The sequence below is a fragment of the Puma concolor genome, chromosome C1 (assembly GCF_028749965.1).
Source record: "Puma concolor isolate L17-30 chromosome C1, mPumCon1.1.hap2, whole genome shotgun sequence".
Classification (NCBI taxonomy): domain Eukaryota; kingdom Metazoa; phylum Chordata; class Mammalia; order Carnivora; family Felidae; genus Puma; species Puma concolor.
Window position 1 is genome coordinate 140,918,096 of NC_141674.1, and position 19,634 is coordinate 140,937,729.

Below are 19,634 nucleotides of genomic sequence, written 5' to 3' on the forward strand. Positions count from 1 at the left end.
ACATGAACGGGCCTGGAGGGAAGCCTGGGTGCCAAAGGCTGTGAAATGATTTTGTTTTCTGAGTTCTCAGTGGCCCCAATTCTTCTCCCTCACCCCCAACTTTACTGAGGTAAAATCGGCAAATGTAATTGTCTATAAAATTGACAAAATTGTGTGAAGCTGTACAACGTGAGGATCTGATACATATATGTATGCATTGTGAAACGATTACCACAAGTCAGTCCGTTAACACCTCCATCTTGACCTCACAGGGTTGCACCCCCCCCCCTTTTTTTTTTGGCAAAAACGCTTAAAATTTACTCTTAGCAAATTTTAAATATGCAATACAGCATTATCAACTATGGTCATCATGCTCCACGTCACAGTGCCAAAACTTATTTCTCTTAGAACTGGAAGTTAGTGCCCCATTTCCTCTATGCCCCAGCCCCTGGCAACCACCATTCTACTCTATGATTTTGACTTTTTTCAATTCTACCTATAAGTGATGGCATACAGGATTTGTCTCTCTGTTTCTGGCTTATTTTGCTTAGTATAATACACCTCCACTTTCATTCATGTTGTCACAAATATCAGGGGTTCCTTTTTTATGGGTGAATAACATTCCATATGTATATGCCAAGGAAATGAATACCATACTTTCTTTAATTCATTCATCCATTGATGGGCACTTTGGGTGTTTCCAGATCTTGGCTGTGGTGAAGAATGCTGCAGTAAACATGGGAGTACAGATATCTCTTTGAGATAATGATTTCATTTCTTTTGAATATATTCCTAGAAGTAGGATTGCTGCATCATATGGGAGTTCCATTTAATTTTTTGAGGAACCTTCATACTGTTTTCCATAGTGGCTGGGCCAATTTATATTCCCACCAACAGTGGACAAGGTTCTCCTTTCTCCACATCCTCACCAATACTTGTGTCTTGTCTTTTTTGATGACAGCCATTCTGACAGGTGTGAGGTGATATGTCATTACAGTTTGACTTGTATTTCCCTAATGATCCAATTTTTTAATTGTATTATTTGGTGTTTCGCTATTGAGTTGTACGAGTTCTGTATTTTGGGTATTAATCCCTTAGCAGACATTGCTTTCTAAGTGTTTTTTCCCATGCTGCAGGTTGGGAGGTTGCCTTTTCATTTTGTTGACTGAAGTTTCTTTGCTATACAAAAACGCCCCTCAGGTGGTCTTCCTTGCCCTGTGACCTTGAACAAAGCCCTTCAAGGGCCTATCTCTGCTTTTTCCTCTGTTTGGGATGAGATTAGACTAGATCCGTGGCTTTTCAGATGTTTTAATCTATGGAACCTTTCACGCATATGAAATGTTGTAATCTAGCCTAATAAAAGCAGTTTTACAAAATCTGACCTATTCTCATTTAAGTGTAGGTGAGGGACCCAGAGTTCCCCCTACCCCAATCAAATCCCCTTAATCTGTCAGAACTCCAGCAGTCCTGTGGGGCCACCTCCATTCCAATTTGATAACAGGCTGACAAAATGCAGAAAGTCGAATTAATGCAAAGCCTAAAAAAGCGGGTGATTTTACCTTTGTCAAACCTGAAGACAGTGTATTTTACAAATTTTAAGTCAACCAACCTAAAATGGCTTAATCCATCATAAACTTGAAAGCACCAATCATTCTTCTCTTTTATATACCCTGTTGCTTGTAACCAGAGTATTTTTAGCTTTGCTGTTGTTCAGTGATGTGCAAATGAACGTGGGTGATGAATTCTGTGAAGTATACCCATGTCAACATTTCACGATGCTAGCCCTTCCCCCACCCCCGCCTGGATTCCAGAAACCCAGACTCTTTGCCGTACCCCACCCCCCGCTCTAACCCTGTACTATACAAAAAGTATATCAACTTTCTCAACCTCTGCATAGATCATGTCAGTCTCCCCCCTCAAAATAACCGCATTGTTTGAAAGACCAAACTCACCTCCTGATACCAACTTTCTGAAAGATCCATGATTATTTAATTTCCTCTCAAACCCTATTCCCCACTTCGTTTTAATATACATTCTATTTTGGTAAGTCATTATTTCCCCCAGTCTCTGCCTCCAAACCTGTGGTCATGCTCTTTGCCCATCTCTGTCTGTCTTGTTTTCCCCATAAAGACCCTTCATCCTTTCTGTTGCCTATAGCTCATCCTTCTGGTCCTTCCCTGCTCCGTCTTCTCCCTCCCGTGATACTCAGCAAGGTGGCAGCATGGTGTGGCAGCAAAACCACACAACAGGGAGACCACACTAGAACTACAATCCTGGAATTCTCCCACTTATTCGCAAGATGTCCTTGGCCAACCCCCTTGACCTCTTTGGGTCTCAGTTACCTCATCTGTAAAATGGGGTTAATATCTCCTTTGCCTACCTCACCATGCAGTTGTAACAATCAAAAAAAGAATTATAGGTAAATGCACTTTATCTAATTAGGGGCTCTTCATTTTTCATTTTTGTTCTTAAATAATAGTAGGGTATTATTATTCCTTACTGTCTCCTCCTATAGCACCACTGCAGTCATTTCATGTGTGATATCTAGTCTGGCCAGTTCTTTAGGTCAAAGATTTTTCTTAAATTTAAAATTTAATTCCAGTGCAACTTTACGGTGATTATCACAGTGCTGATCACATATTAGGTAGTTCGTGTGGATTTGTTAAATGGAAAATATTGGAGGTCAAAATTCCAAGAGCTAATCATTTTTGGGTGCTGGCAGAAGAGGTCACTTAATTATCAGAGGATACTTGAAATTCTGGCATCCTCCCAAAACAAGACTGAAATTCTAAGGATTTAAAATGGGTGTGGAGGGGGCGCCTGGGTGGCGCAGTCAGTTAAGCGTCCGACTTGAGCCAGGTCACGATCTCGCGGTCCGTGAGTTCGAGCCCCGCGTTGGGCTCTGGGCTGATGGCTCAGAGCCTGGAGCCTGTTTCCGATTCTGTGTCTCCCCCTCTTTCTGCCCCTCCCCCGTTCATGCTCTGTCTCTCTCTGTCCCAAAAATAAATAAACGTTAAAAAAAAAAAATTAAAAAAAAATAAAAATAAATAAATAAAATGGGTGTGGAAGATCTTAGAAGCAGGGTAAATAAGTTATCTGGGTGAGATACTCTTTTGAAGATTAACTGAAGGTAGAACTCTGTTCTGGGACCAGTCATAATGAGGCTGGCAGTCAGTCCTTGGTCAGCATAGCCTTTTAAAAACTTGGCATGCTTGGGACGCCTGGGTGGCTCAGTCAGTTGAGCGTCCGACTTCGGCTCAGGTCATGATCTCACGGTTTGTGGGTTCGAGCCCCGCGTCGGACTCTGTTCTGACAGTTCGGAGCCTGGAGCCTGCTTCGGATTCTGTGTCTCCCCCTCTCTCTGCCCTCCCCTGCTCATGCTCTGTCTGTCTCTGTCTCAAAAATAAAACGTTAAAAAAAAAAAAACTCTGCATGCTCACAACGAATAAGGAGAAAGTTCCAGTGAGTGACGATGCCACCTGGGCTGTCAGACTGCACCAGGATTCACTGAGGAGGCTCTGTCTCCGAAATAGAAGAGTGAGTGCTGTTAGTGTCTTAGTAAGTGGAGGGCGAATACTTCTTCATGGAAGTGAAAATTACTTCACTTTGAATCATCAGGGAAGATACCATTTTTTTTTTAATAACTGGAATAACTTCAGGAAGATAAGGTGAACATGCTGGTATAAACTCTCAGGGGGCAGGAGAATGCGGGATACCTTTCACTACACTGGAGATTTAATTTGAAGTGGGTAAGCTGGTGATCAGTAAAACTTGATTTCCCTGCCTCCAAACTTGACTTAGTGTGTACCTGATGCTTCTGGAAGAAATGAGCTTGTTGGCTGGTGAAATTTCTTTTTGTTTCTTTTTTGAATGTTTATTCATTTTTGAGAGAGAGCAAGAGACAGAGCGTGAGTGCAGGAGGGGCAGAGAGAGAGGGGGAGACACAGAATCAGAAGCAGGCTCCAGGCTCTGAGCTGTCAGCACACAGCCCGGCGTGGGGCTCAAACCCATGAACCATGAGATCATGACCTGAGCTGAAGTTGGGTTCTTAACTGACTGAAAAACCCGGGTGCCCCTGGCAGGTGAAATTTCTGAGCCAAGAATTGGGGACATGGGAGGTATTAAGTGTTGGAAATCCTCAAAGTACCAGGCTATCCAATCCCTAGTTTAGGATATGGAAACAGAGCATCAACATAATAGGCTGCAAACCTAAGTGCACCCTTTCATTTATTCTGGGGATATCTTTGGAAAGTCTCACCCAGGCTGCTTTTTTTTTTTTTTTTTTTTTTTTTTTAAGAGGAAACATTTTTCCTGAGGCATTTCCTCTACTTGGCCAAACTAAATGTGTTAGATCTGTTCTTTTCAGATTTGCTTATTTCTGGCATCCTCCCTGCGTGGTTTCAGCATAAATAATATGCTTCCCTACCTACTACAAGCTATAGGAATCACTAGCATTTTAGAAAAGTGATGGTGGTAGAGTTAGTAACACTCTATAATCCATTGTTTCCATAGCAACTGGTGCATGTTTGCTGTTTGTACACGGACTGCCTTCATCACTCTCTTCAAACCACTTTAGAGCATGGACCATGTCTTAAATTTTTATTTCTGGTTCCTCATATGGTGCACAGTAGGTGTTCAAGAATGCTTATTAAATGCATAAAAAAATAAAATGAAATAAAAATGACTAAAATGAATTTTAAATGTGTATATATTTTTGTCTGCAGATATGTGTATATATGTATGAATTTTCCATTTTAAAAGTTTATTTGATGACTACTTTCTCAGCTAAGAAAAACCTCCAAAATAAATGTGGATTGATTAAGTCAAAACATAACACTTCTAATCCAATACTCAACATAATTACCCACATGAAAGGAAGCCAGATAAGTGAGGAATACATTATGTGACCATGCTGCAGCTGCAGAACATTGCCACATTTTCTTAGATTTGTCCTGCAGGGCCCAGTGAACCCAGGCCTAAAGGAATTCTTATGACAGCTCTCCCAACTGTCCTTCATGAGCTACTATTGCCAAAAGCTATAGAAAGTTAAGCAAAAAGCCTAAGCAGGGGTAGCAATATTTAAATATACAACCACCTAGTAGCCCTCATTTAGCTATTAGATTCCTGCGGTTCTGGAATTTTCCTTGAAGGATTTCATAGCCAAATCAAGCTCATTGGAATATTGATTATTCTTGCCACTGCTTTCTCCTCACGGAAGCTCCTGATTTGATGTCAGTTTGATACTTCTGTATATCAACCTCTATCTCTTATATAGACTTGAACCTTTAACTATTTGGGGTTAATGGTCAGAAATCAGATGTTGCTGTAAAGTAGGTCCTGAGTACTGGCCATGTCTTCTCTACATTCTAAGTGTAGTATATAACGTGCATATCCCCTGTGCAAGTTTTTTTCCCCCTTGTTAAATCCGTTGTCTCATAAAATGCTCCTTAAAATGTGCCTTTCACATCTCCTTTCTTCATTTCACAATAGTCAGCAAACATTTGGAGCCCTGCTCTGTGCCAAGCCCATTGCTGGAGATGAAAGACTAGACTAGGCCTGCCTTCAGGGAGCTTGAATTTGGTAAGAGAGGGAGATAGGACCCCCTCCCTTTGTGCCCACGTTCTTCTCCCCATTGAAGAATCTGACCACCTGGTCCAAATGGCTGCATGGGCTTGTGTGGCATTCAGGGATTAGCCAAGTGTTTTTCGGTAGACCAATTAAACGAAATCACTGAGAAGAATAATTAGGGTCCAAAGCCCCAAACTTAATCTCATATTAACCTGGAAAAATAGCAGCAGTGATTGCCATCTGCTGACATGCCACCCACAGACAGACAGTGAATGTTCTAGGCCGGCCAGGCCTCCCATGAGCAGGACCAGGAAAGTACCCCTGATTAGAGCAATTAGAGCAGCTCCCTGGGCCGGTTCTTAATTTGCTTAATCACACTCACTTCACTGGACTATGCCTTGGGCTTAGGGAGTTTTAGGGGAAGAAAAAAAATGCAAGGTTTGGGGAAAGAGAAAGGAAACAATTTGAGAGAGAGAATTCGAAGTCTCCTCTCTAGTCAGTTTAGGGTTGGCAGAAAAGGAGAATGACATCAATGACAAGGTGTAAATACGAGGAAGCTGATTTGGAAAATGGGTCCTTTGAGTCTCGTTTGGGTGAGAATCATTGAGATCACAAAGGAAGCAGCTGGTAAGTTCTGGAAACCTTTTTGTGTTAGCCCAGAATCTGAATAATGCACTAAGTGGAGTGTAGTGCATATATTTAAATATTTATGTATAATTGGCTGTTATTTCTTAGCCTGCTCTGCCATGGTCCCATGACTTGATACCCTTGCTTTTAAAATTTTTTTTTTTTCAACGTTTATTTATTTTTGGGACAGAGAGAGACAGAGCATGAACGGGGGAGGGGCAGAGAGAGAGGGAGACACAGAATCGGAAACAGGCTCCAGGCTCTGAGCCATCAGCCCAGAGCCTGACGGCCTGATGCGGGGCTCGAACTCCCGGACCGCGAGATCGTGACCTGGCTGAAGTCGGACGCTTAACCGACTGCGCCACCCAGGCGCCCCGATACCCTTGCTTTTAAATGATCGTTTTCTAGATACTAGAAAGGCATTGTACAGAAAAAGAGAAGAATCCTAGCATACCAAACAGGGAAAATGCAGAAGGAGACCAATTTCAAACCAGAAATCCATCATAGCAAGCTGTCTTTGAGAAGTTTTGAAAGTACTCTAGGGTGGGGACCGAAATGGAGGCGTTTGGAATTGGAGCCCAATTTAAATTCTATCCATGACTTACTTTGTAGTCTTGAGCAAGTTGCTTATCCTCTCTTTAAACTTTAAATTCATTGTCAAGTGGGGAGGACAACAGTGCCCACCTTACAGGGATGTTGTAAGAACTAAATGAACTAATGGTGTTAGGTACCTGACACCCATAGCCTTCAACAGATGTCAGCTTGGAAAAGGAAGTCATCCTGCGGGGGGACACATGGAGAAAACCAGCCAGTCCCTGGAAAATCGGCTCTCTGAGAGAAGGAACTTTATTTTAAGCACTGATGCAATGGCTGTGAACCAAGGTGCTCCATAAATATTGATTGAATAACTAAATAAATGTAGTAAGTCCATTTAGAGTGTTTAAGTTAGGTTATTGATGAAATTAATGTGCATTTTAAATAACTATAAGGAAATAATGGGTGAAAATTTCAAGTGTGGCAAAGGTGTATTTTTGAAACTTTTAGTCAGGAAAATGTTCCTTCTCCCTTTGCCCATCAGGGACACAGAGTTTGATTCCATTTTTTTCCCTAAGACCAAATGATTTGGGGAGCGTTTTTGTAACATTCTAGATGGTCTCTTCCTAGGTGCGGATTCCCCGTTCTTTTGCTGTTCTGTTTGGATTGTGTAAGAGTGAGAGAAGCACACGTTTAAACTACTGATGATAAATACTCTTCTTCCATTTGCTTCCAGAGTGTGACAATTTAGTATCCCCTTGTGATGGAGGGCAGAGGCTCAGAGGTGCAATACCTCTCTCTCATATGTAAGTAGGCCCCACTTGGGGGGTCTCTTCTGAACCAACCATCCATGGGCTACTTGGTTCTGCCCTTATCTGGGGGCAGTGTCTTCCTCTGGTCCCTGGGGTTTCAAGCTTTTGCACAGAGGGAGGGGAAAGGGATTGGCATTCTCCACCTAACCCTAGCCTGAAGTCATTTCTTACACCAGACGTGATGAACAAATACTGCCTTTGGAGGAAGGTATACAAATTTGCCAAAGAAAGGAATGCAGTTCTGGGACCTCCTAGCTACAGGATTATGTAAATCATTCAACACTAGTAAAGCTTAAGTTATGAAAGTAATTTCCATTTGTAGTGCAGCTAATTGGTCTAAGGAAATGGTGGCAGGGGATGTGTTCTATAACTTCTCAGGAGGTAGCCCTGGCTCTAAAGAGAGAGTTTCAAACTCACCTCTAAGATGTTACATGTGGATAGCTAATATTTGAGTTCGTAAGTTCATACTATCTTCCAGACATTATTCTAAGTGTTTGAGACATATTAAGTCACTCACTTGAGGTCATTATTGTTTATCTCCTTTTTACAATGAGGAAACTGAGGCACAAGGAGGTTAAATGACTTGTCCAATGCTTGCACTAACTTTTAACGCTTGATTACGTGTAAGGAAATGGAAATCCTGAGAAATAGACCAGGTATAGAAAAATATTTAGCTTGTCACTCAGCCAAAGAGCAGGAATCTGCCCCTTGCTTTAGGTGCACAAGGAACCATTGCTTCCTTTCCTATGGAAGCGAGTCATAGCCCCCTCTTACCATGAAGACTTGATGCTAGGGACTAAGAGAAAGGGTTCCCAGGCTGCTGCCTCTTTTCTACTTGAAAGCCTGAAATCTGGAATCTCAGAACCTCTAACGGAGTCATGGGGATGACCTATTTCTAATATTTCAAGGAACCTAACAGAAATTGTTCACTTACGGGCAGCCAAACAACCTGGGCTAATAAGTGTATAAAAACATTTTGTTTTGCGTTTGTCAAAATTATGTATCATGTTAATAATTTAGTTATCTTGTGTGGGTCAGGTACTTTTCATGGCAATTGTATGTTTTTAATCTTAAAGATGGGTAACTATCTTCTACATATGGTTTAGCTAAATCATTCTAAACACGGAATCTAGGGTCTGGAGTAGGGGCAAAATAGAAATGGACTTTGGAGATGGAAACATTAGCCCCTATTGGACTATTGTGCAGAAGATGTGTTGCTTATACTCAACAACCACAACATACTCAAATGGATAGCATGTTTCTCTTCTGTAGGAAGGCAGTGCTTTCTACATGTTTATCTATCTTACCTACTTTTTTCTGTTCTTACAGATCACTGTGACCGTGTTCTTACTAAGGTCTCGGGGAGACTTTACTGATGAAATCTGTAAAATGTAATCAGGTTGGTGAATTCTCTGATGTCCACATCCCTACCATCACATGATACACTTCAAAGCCAAATAAAAAATGCTATTTTGTGTCATCTCATCTTTGGCTTTTCCAAGCCCCTGGTCCAGTAGAACTATTGAGCTTTAACTAGATGGTAGGTACTCAATCATAAACTATAGAGCCAAAAGAATTCTTTGTTTGAATTTAAATTTTGAGTCTTTTATGATTTATGTGGGTAAAAAAACCAAACCAATAAAATGGGGTATACTCTGAGAAGTCTTCTTCCTACTTTTGCCCCCTCTTACTATTTTTTTAATGTTTATTTATTTTAGACAGCTCGAGTGGGGGAGGGACAGAGAGGGAGACAGAGGATCTGAAGCAGGCTCTGCACTTGCAGAGCCCGGTGTGGGTCTCAAACCCATGAACCGTGAGATCATGACCCAAGCCGAAGGTGGGCACTTAACTGACTGAACCACCCAGACATCCCTTATACTATTTTTTACCCTGTTCCTTCACCTACAGTTCATCGCTCCTATTAGTTTCCTGCATATTGTTACTGAGTGTATTTATGCATATATAAGTAAATGCATATGGTAATTCTTTAAGTTTATTTATCTATTTTTGAGAGAGAGAGCGTGCACACGCAAGGGCGAGCACATGAGCAGGGGAGGGGCAGAGAGAAAGGGAGACAGAGAATCCCAAACAGGATCCATGCTGTCAGCACAGAGGCCGACGTGGGGCTCAACCTCATAAACCCATGAGATCATGACCTGGGCTGAGATCAAGAGTCTGATGCTTAACGAACTGAGCCACCCAGGCGCCCCCATATAGTAATTTTTATTGTTTTCTCTCCAACACACAAAAATAACGTGATATTCATATCTCTATATCTCTCTCCATTCAGATATATATGTATATATAATCTGTATCCTAGGGCTTTTTCACAGCATCATACAGGGAACGTCTTTGCTGTGTTCTATTCCATTGTGTATGCAGAGTTTTAAACATGCACACACACACACACACACACACACACACACACACACACGCGCTTTTTGATGGACACAGATTGTTTCCAATCCTTTGCTATTATAGTGCTGCTATGACTCTGATGACAGTGTTATCATTGTGCATGTGTACAAGCCATCTTTTGAAGAAATTCCAAGAAGTGAGATTTTGGGTAAAGGGTAAATACATTTAAAAGTTTAATAATGTTACCAAATTGCTTCTAAGGGGTCATCTTTCCACAATCAATGTATGCAAATAACTGGTTTCCCATGGTCTCCTTAAAACACAGAATTAGAATACATTTTTATATGAGACTAGTCAAAATCTGAAAGTTTAAAGTATACTTTTTGGTTCTCATTTCTCCTATTTGAAAAGATGCTTAACTTTTCTCCTGGTGTTTAAAGACCATTTTGTTTATTTTTCTATGAAAAGGCTGTTAATGTTCTTTGCTTATTTTTCTGTTAGGTTGCTGATAATTTTCTTATTGATTTCTAGTAGCTCTTTCCATATTAGTGAGATTATCCATTGTTTTGTCTGTGACGTAAGTTGAAAAAAAATTTTTTTCCAGGTTGTTACTTGTTTCTCGATTCATACTATCTTTTGGTCATACGTAACTTATTTAATGTAATTGAACGTATCAAACTTTAATTTTATACTTTCTGAGTTTTGAATTACAAATGGAAAGGCCTTTCCCCCCTCCAAGGAAGTCACTCATATTTTGTTCTGGTACCTTAAGAAAATTTTATTATGGAAAATTTTAAGCACATTAGATAAATTAGGATAATAACAGATAATAACAGATTCCCATGTGTATTTGAGTGTATTTCTGGATTTGCTGTTCCATTTGTCTAACTACTCATGTGCAAATACTATGCTGTTTTAATTACTATAGCAATAGAGAATGTTTTAATGTCTATCCAGAGTAGTTATTCCCTAAATGAGATAGTCATCTACTCCAAGTCATGCTCTATAAAAATGGGAGAAAATTATAGTTGGTAATCCAACCTCCTCAGGTCAGGGATAGACTTGATTTAGAAGTTGACAAGGAATGGGAATTGTGCGAGTGAAGGCGGTCCCCAAGGAGAGTAGTACTATTAACATACTATAGGAAGGTAAATAGTAATTACATAAGAGCATGAAACTCAGGGCAGGTCCTCATCTAGAAGGTGGGATGAGGAAGAGGAACCCACGAAGGAAAAAGGACATGGTTCTGGTGGCTGAAGCTTGCTTTGCCCTTTTAAATAGCCAATCCTGGTTCTCTTTGGCAAAGTCGGAAGGCTGATAATAGAGAAGGTGGAAATATTTGCTGTATGTATGCTCCGGGGAACTGGTCAGAGACTTGAAATCTGTCGCAGAGCAACAGCCCGGGTGAAGTGTGGCAAGCAGCCCATGCTGTCATTCTGCTCTGGGCAGTTCACAGGTCTGGACTCTGTGGGTAGTCTGTGCATAGGTTTGTGTCTCTGTGGGTGCAAGGGTGAACCCCCTCCCCTTCCCCGCCCCCCATGCATATCTCAGGAAGGGCAGTGAAGATGATACTTCTCAGCCTTCTTTCCAGGAGACAGTACTAAATCTGCCTAACAAGATATCTTTGCTGAAAAAGATCTGAGAGCGAGGACTTCTAATACGAGTGCTCCTTGGGGGGCGCCTAGGTAGCTCAGTCGGTTAGGTATCTGACTTTGGCTCAGGCCGTGATCTCACTGTTTGTAGGTTCAGGCCCTGCATTGGGCTCTGTGATGGCAGCTCAGAGTTTGGAGCCTGCTTCGGACTCTGTGTGTGTCTCTTTCTCTGCCCCTCCCCAACTTGCACTCTCTCTCAAAAATAAAAACATTACTATGAATTCTCCTTGGAAATATATCCAAAGTATTTAGTAGGGTCAAATCATAATTTCTCCCCCCTTTGAAATGCACATATCTGCTATACTCTGTCTATACCCACATTAAAGCCCAGAGAATGTTAAGATGGTCAAAACATGGGGAAAAGGCCTAGGTTTGGAGTGGGTATAGATACTGAACCTGGATCATTGCTTTATGACTTCATTCCCCAGCAGACACCCTTAATAGCCTTTGGCACAGCCCATGACCTTCTCATCTCCAGTTTCCTCTTTATAACCTGCAGATGAGCACAGAAAACTTACCTTTCACAGGGATGTATGGGGAAGATTAATTAGTTTTCAATGGGAAAGTTCTTTGACAATCAGTCATGTGGTATAGTGTGCTAATTTGAGTCTGCACAGCCATGACTTGGGGTAGCAGCCTGCTGCCCAAACCCTGACACTAGAGGGTAAGTGGAAATCGGTCTGCCTCAGCGTCAAGGATATGGACTTTGCAAATTGAATGAATGTGTGAAGTCAACCTTAGTCAAGCATTTATTCAACACCTATTAGCTGTCTGCCCTGTGCGAACAGTATGAGGCAGTCATAGTGGGTGCTGTGTGCATTGGCGGGGGGGAGGTTACCAAGGAGTGATAAACCTGAAATGCAGGCACTGTACTTACTGCTAGAGTGGTTATTACCCACAGTGGTGAACAAAAGCCCAGAACTGCAACTCTGGACTAGAAATCATCTGCCATCAATAGTGTGAGCTCAGCATCAATTACGGTGGGCTCCATGTTCCGGCGTACTGAGTAGTAAGTAGGGTCATGGGTGCTTACTCAGTTCTTCACTTTTCAGGTGCTATCCTTACCACATCCCTAAGCTAGTCTTCCCCTTAAGATGCTTTCAGTGAAGGGAGTCTTTGAATCCACTAACAAAAGGGAACTAGAAAAGACTCCCTTTTTTGGCCTTTTTGACTTTGTTGTTGCATGCCACTGTTTTAAAATCTACATTCAAGGTGTGCTTTAAGTACAAGGTAAAAGGGACTATTTTAGGCATTATTACAGAACACTTTCTCTGCCAGTAAGGAGTTTTATGGTCTGGAAATTGGTACAGAATATGGATGAGATCTCCGTGTACATTTTGAGCTGAACTTTTCCTCCACCCTCTTTCGGTTGTCCTTGAGTGAGGGTAGGAGGGAATGGAAGAGAAGGAGGGGAAAGAAAATTAAGAAAGGTGGGTATGAGTAACCTTGGGAGGTGAAGTAAAGGGCTTTTCTGGGAAAATGAGGCTACCAGGAACATTATTCCAGTAGGAAGGTTTGGTACCACAGAAGATGAGAGGTTACCAGATGCCTAACCAAAGGGGGCATTTCAAGAAAACATAGTCACGTAAAAATTAGTGTTGTTTCTCAAAATGTAAGATCTTAGGAAGGAGACTATAGGGCAAAGCACCGTTACATTAATATGGGATTCCAGTTTACAGTGGATTTATTATACTCAAGTACACTTACATTTCTGTGTAGATATTTACAGGTGCTACAATGCAATAGGAGGTACTATACTGAAACCTGAATGTACTAAGGCTTCAGTGGGCTTCAGTGCTGTGTCCATAACAACGTGTGTTCTTTTTTCGCAGCTTCTTGATTGAAGTTCAAGAATTTTGCCTATCCTCTGCTTACTTATTTTTTAAATTTTTAAAAAAATTCATTTCTGAGAGCCTGCGTACACACACTTGAGCAGGGGAGGGGCAGAGAGAAAGAATCCCGAGGAGGCTCTGGGCTAACAGCTCCAGGCTTGAGCCCGCAAACCATGAGAACATGACCTGGGCTGAACTCAAGAGGAGGACGCTTAACGGACTGAGCCACACAAGTGCCCCTATCCCTCTGTTTGTTTAATGATATTCTTCAGTGATGGTAGGAGCAGAAAAAGCTGAATTTTGATGGGTTTGTGATATTTGCATGAGATTATAACATATTCTTCAGCTAGATTTATCTATTTAATATTCCCATTTTCTTTCGAAAGCCTTTGTTCTTACCTCGATTGGTTTATAGCATAAATTCAATTGTTGCTTTACTATAAGCCAACAGTAATATTCGCTCTTATGTTCTCCTAGTAAAGCAGTACTGTTTATTCACTACAGCTGTTCCTACTCTAAGTCTGCTATAACAATAAGCCATGATACTTTGGTCCAAAGTGACTCTTGGTATTTTAAGACTAGATTCAAGGCTCAGTCAGACACCAGGCAGGCAGATGGCACATTCAAAGGTATATTCAGTCTGGTGAATTGATAGGAGGTTATTTATAATGGTATGGCTAGCTTTGGGAAAACCAGCAGGAGATAGTACCAGACGCCAGAGTTAGCAACAGAGAAGAGTTATTTCTGTTATGTAGGCTTATAGGACAAGGAGAGAGAATGGCTGTCAGAACCCAGGAGAAGGTAGCTCTGGAGTTGGCCACCTGACAGGAACTGAGGGATGTGCTAATAACCAGGCAGGGAGTGAGTCAGGGAACAGGTACCCCAGTCTCAGTCTCTTCCCATTCTCCAACCTCCCAGTTTCTGCCATTACCCAAACCAAATTAGAAGCCCATGGGAACAAAAAAAAAAAACTATGAGTGGTCTTCATAACTTGGCTTCCCAAGGCACAGAGCAGCATGGAGAGGGATGGAGGTTGGGCCTCAAGGGGCAAAAGGTGAAACCCGGCAGGGTTCACTTCCCTTCCATCCTGTGAGGATAGCTTGGGAAGATGGTCATAGCGTTTTTAAAGCCTGACATAGTGTGTGTTGAACAACATGTAAATAGACTAGGTTGTAGTTGAGTAGACCTTCAGTTGCTGAAAATAGAGTTCTTACAATCTCCACATGGTTAACCTAAAATCTACACAAACAATTTAAATGGAAGTTCTATTGGTAGAGAAAATGAAAACTTTTTAAAAAATTTTTAATGTTTATTTCTGAGAGACAGAGCACTAGTGGGGGGGGGGGGTGCAGTGCAGAGAGAGAGGGAGACACAGAATCTGAAACCTGCTCCAGGCTGAGCTGTCAGCACAGAACCCAACGTGCAGCTCAGACTCACGAACCGTGAGATCATGACCTGAACTGAAGTCGGACGCTTAACCCACTGAGCCACCCAGACACCCCTTTTTTTTCTTTTTTCAATTTATTTTTATTGGTAATGCCTACAGTTGTGTGAGACCTTTAGAAACTTTTAGCTTATTTACAAGTAAGGACTAAAACTCGTTGTGCCCAACCCAGTGCTAAGCAAGAAAGGATATGGTCTTATGTCCCCAGACAAACCCAAGCTTTTTTCAGAGTAGAGTCTAACCCATGGGCTGGAACAGACACGGTAAGGTTAAATGAATGAGAAATATTGGAACTAGGCCTTTAAAGAGGAGTTGTCAGTATGGGTAAGGATGCATGTGAGAGCACAGAACTTGTTGCTTTTTACAGCAGACTTTGTAAGAACCATTGCATCTTATGTAAGCACAAAGAATACAGATTTATCAGAAAACAGATAAATGCTCAACTTAGGCCCATTGTGCCACGTGTGTTCTAGGGTAGTTTTCCTAAAATTGTTCTTCAGGGGAATTTTACAAACTTCTCTCATATATGCTCAGACAATCATAGAATTTGATATTTGTAAAACGTGTATTGAATTTCAGTGTTGAGTAGGTGTTGCATGATCTTAATATTTTCCAGTGTGTAATCCATAGAAGAACCAACCTTAAATTTCTACTTTTAGCTTTCCAACTGATTTAATAATTTGACAAAAACAGCAATGGGTAGGGACTTATTTCTTTTCCTTCAATTTTCATGACTTTCTGCAAAACAGATATTTAATATCTCTATTTTACTGATAGGGAAACAGAGTCTCAGAGAAATAGAGGGGTTTGTTAGAGTAGATCAAACAAGTGACAGAATCAGAACTTGCACCCAGGCCTGCGTGCCTACAAAGGCCATTCTTCCCCCATTATACTAGACAGCATTTACACTTGACTTTATCCCTGTGGGATTATGAACCACTGCTTAAATGCAGTTTTTCTTGTTGCAATTAAAACACTATTTAATGCACATAATTTTTCAGTTTCCTCTGGGAATATGAAATTATGCACATATATATCTTTATATATGTACATTTCCTTCTGCTCCAAGCGGTAATAGTGACAATTTATAGAGCAAGTGACATGCTGTAACTTTGTTATATATGCAGAATGCAGAAATTTTTTATTAGGATTGCTTTTATAAGCTTGTCAGCTTCCAGAGAGTTCTTTGAATAATCTGTCCTGAATTTTGTGACTATGCAAAAGTCAGCATGATAGTCCTTTGCCAAAGCACATAGTTTATTGTTGTTTTTTTAAAATGCCCTCCTGTTTTCAGAATGAAACCCACGAACATGTCCTTTACTTGTGTGATATATTTTTAGCTGTAGAATTGAGAATAAAGTTGAGCTAGTGGGAGCTCTATAAACAATGGTCAGTGACATTAAGCCCTAGCACAGAAGAAAGATGACAAGCCAAATGTATAGTAACAATTCTATATCCTGAAGATCTCCCAACTGAAAGATAACAATATGGGTCCTGGAAACAGCTGACATGATTGGCAATACAGTCTTTTATACAGAGTTCTAGGGACACTTTTACAACCTGGCACATAATTAGCACTTAAACAGTCAAGTCATTCAATAAAATAGATCTATGTTTGTGTAGAAGCACATACGTACACGTATGTATGTGGGTGTGCATATATGCATGCACACATATCCAAATGAATTTATTGCCGAAGATTTCTGTTTTAGTATAGACATTCTCTTATGTTAGAATTTATACAGAGAGGTTCAAATGAGAAGGACATCTGTATGAACGCTTTATTTTTATGGTCCCTTTTTTATGTCAGCTGAGACTAAATGAAGTCAAAAGTCCTAGCCATTGCCTGTATGCTGACCCTGAAAGCTAAATTTTCTCAGTTGAGTTGTGTATGCCACATATTAGAGAATGCATGCTCCGCATGAAACATTCCTGCACTCAACAAATGTAGAATAATGGATTCTTAGCCAGCTGTTGGACATTCCAGCCTAGATTTCTATTATGAGAGCTTTGATTGGTTATTAAAAGAAATGGGTTCGGCAAAGCAAGCAAGGATATGGAACATAAAAACAATGTCTTCCATGCCCAGCCTTTGTTGCTGCTTGGTTTATGTCTATGTAGTTCTGCCAGTGGAATTGCTCGTTAACAGTACCAAACACCTGTGCGCCCACAGCTTTCCTGCAGAACTTCAGTCCACTTGTATCTTTCTCTCAAATTTAAAGACCCCCTGCTTCCATGGAAAAGAAAATAATCTCTCTCATTTACCTCCCTGATAGCAGAAATACCTCTATAGAATTAATATATGCCCTTGGCTTTTTTTTTTTTTTAAGAAATGGCCAATTGAAGGATGCCTCTGCAGCTCTTTGAAACAAATTTCAGGCATTATCCATATGTTGTTTGGTGCTCTCTGTATAACACATAGCGCCCATTAGTTTGAGAATTAAATACCAGGAAGAGTTTCCTTTTATCAAATAATGAGAATATGTGTCCCATATGCATCTCCCTTAACGCCTGAAAGGTACAAAGTGAAATGTAATGCACAGCAGAGGAACACCATGCATGGACGTTTAGTGGTTCAGATCTTTCCTCTCTCAGGGTTTTTACTCTGTATTTTGAGGGCCTTAATGTCGAAATGACTTGGCATAAGCCTCCTAAAAATCGTTTGTGGATACAAACTGGGCAACAATTATTTCACCTATGTGAAGGATGCTCTCAAATTTAATCAGTTAGCATATACTTATTAGGTTCCTACCATTTGTCTAAATAGTTCAATAATACATGGCAAACCCATCTGGATTCTTTTTAAAAGGAGTACATTTTCCAATTCCCAATCATCTAAGCTTTTTAATCTTGTTCATGTGGAGTTCTTAACCTTCTCCTCTAGTGTCATCAAAGCCTTCTCAAAAAAGATGTAAACTTGTGTCTTTGTCAAAAATGCAGCTGAAAAGCTATTACTTGGGAAGGTTTTTTTAAGTTTTTTTCTTAACATTTGAATCACATTTAGAAAGTTGCCTTTAAAATTGATTAGACTATTTTTTACCCATTGAACACTTATTGCCCCGTATTAAGTCATGATTAGCTTTAAGGTTGATTTCCATAATAACATTTTAATATTAGCACTGTTTTTAGATATTATTTTATCAGGTTGTATGTAGTAGAAAAAAACATCTTTAGCACTACAAAATGTACAGCCTTATGCTTAGAAATGAAATATTCGTTTCTGTGAAGTTTTGATCCTATGATGAGATTTTTAAAGTTATCCTTGTAAACATTATAGCAGGGATCTGAAATATAGGAATACTGTATTACATATGACTTTTTATGGTATAACTGAAATTCTTCATTAATATCCTTCCATAGAAATCAAAATCCTAGAAGGGGAAAGAACCTTGTCAGTCATTCATTCCAACTTTTCATTTGGTTGCAAGAAAGATAATTCCTGAATCCCCTTTAGAAATTAGTGCATAGAACTCAACACTATTTGCCAGATTTGGTCCAGCTAGTATGGAATGGAGTTGGACAGTTATATCTCTTGATCTTATCTCTGTTCTCCTGCTAATGATATCTGAAGAACTGGGAAGGAAGATACATGAGGGGAAGCAGACACTTAACATTTCTTTAATGCCATCTAAGTGAAAGGTACTTTACCTATGTAATTATACCCAATCCCCACAACAGCTTAAGAAATTTATCTACATGGCTCTAAGCCTCACTTATCTTATTGACAAATGGGGTTACGTGGCTAGTAAATGTAGAAACAATTTGTAGTTTTCATAAGAAATTGAAGATGACACTAAGAAATGAAAAGACATTCCATGCTCATGGATTGGAAGAACAAATACTGTTAAAATGTCTGTACTACCCAAAACAATGTACACATTGAATACAATCCTATCAAAATACCTATCCAAATCCTATCAAAATACCATCAGCATTTTTCACAGAGCTAGAAAAGACAATCCTAAAATTTGTGTGGAAGCACAGAAGACCCCAAATAACCAAAGCAACCTTGAAAAAGAAAAGCAAACTGGAGGCATCACAGTTGAGACTTTAAGTTATAATACAAAGCTGTACTAATCAAAGTGGTATGGTACTGGTGTAAAAATAGAAACATAGATCAATGGAACTAAATAGAAAACCCAGAAATGAACCCACAGCTATATGGTCAATTAATCTTTGGCAAAGCAGGAAAGATTATAGTGTAAGATTATAGTGTAAGAACATGGTCCAGTTTTCCCAACACCATTTGCTGAAGAGACTCTTTTTCCCATTGGATAGGAAAGGATATCCAATGGGAAAAAGAGTCTCTTCAGCGAATGGTGTTGGGAAAACTGGACCATGTTCTTACACTATACACAAAAATAAGTTCAAAATGGATTAACGACCTAAATGTGAGACCTGAAAGCATAAAAATACTAGATGAGAACGCAGGCAACTTCTTTGACATCAGCTGTAGCACCTTCTTTCTAGATGTGTCTCCTGAGGCAAGGGAAACAAAAGCAAACTTCAAAAAAAAAAAAAAACACATCAAAATAAAAAGCTTCTGCACAGTGAAGGGAACAGTCAACAAAACTAGAAGGCAGCCTGTGGAATGGGAGAAGATATTTGCAAATGACATATCTGATAAAGGGTTAGTATCCAAAATCTATAAAGAATTTATAAAACTCAACACCCAAAAACAAATAATCCAGCTTAAAAATGGACCAAAGACATGAGTAGACATTTTTTTCAAAGAAGACTATACAGATGGCCAACAGACACATGGAAAGATGCTCAATGTCACTCAGCATTAGGAAAATGCAAGTCAAAACTACAGTGAGGTATCACC

General features: G+C 40.2%; 1 protein-coding gene across 5 annotated transcripts in view; it reads left to right on the top strand.

Annotated features, from left to right (window-relative positions):
- LYPD6B (LY6/PLAUR domain containing 6B) overlaps nucleotides 1-19,634 on the top strand; it is a 178,496-nt gene that overhangs the window by 143,201 nt on the left and 15,661 nt on the right. For 3 of the 5 annotated variants that reach the window (XM_086718551.1, XM_086718549.1, XM_086718547.1), the window contains exon 3: nucleotides 8,850-8,919. The exons of 1 other annotated variant lie outside the window; for it this stretch is intronic. The gene's annotated coding sequence lies outside the window, so the exon portion shown is untranslated. Of the gene's footprint in view, nucleotides 1-7,469; nucleotides 7,515-8,849; nucleotides 8,920-19,634 lie in introns of those variants that run through there. One more of the 5 variants, XM_086718548.1, reaches the window with a different exon arrangement.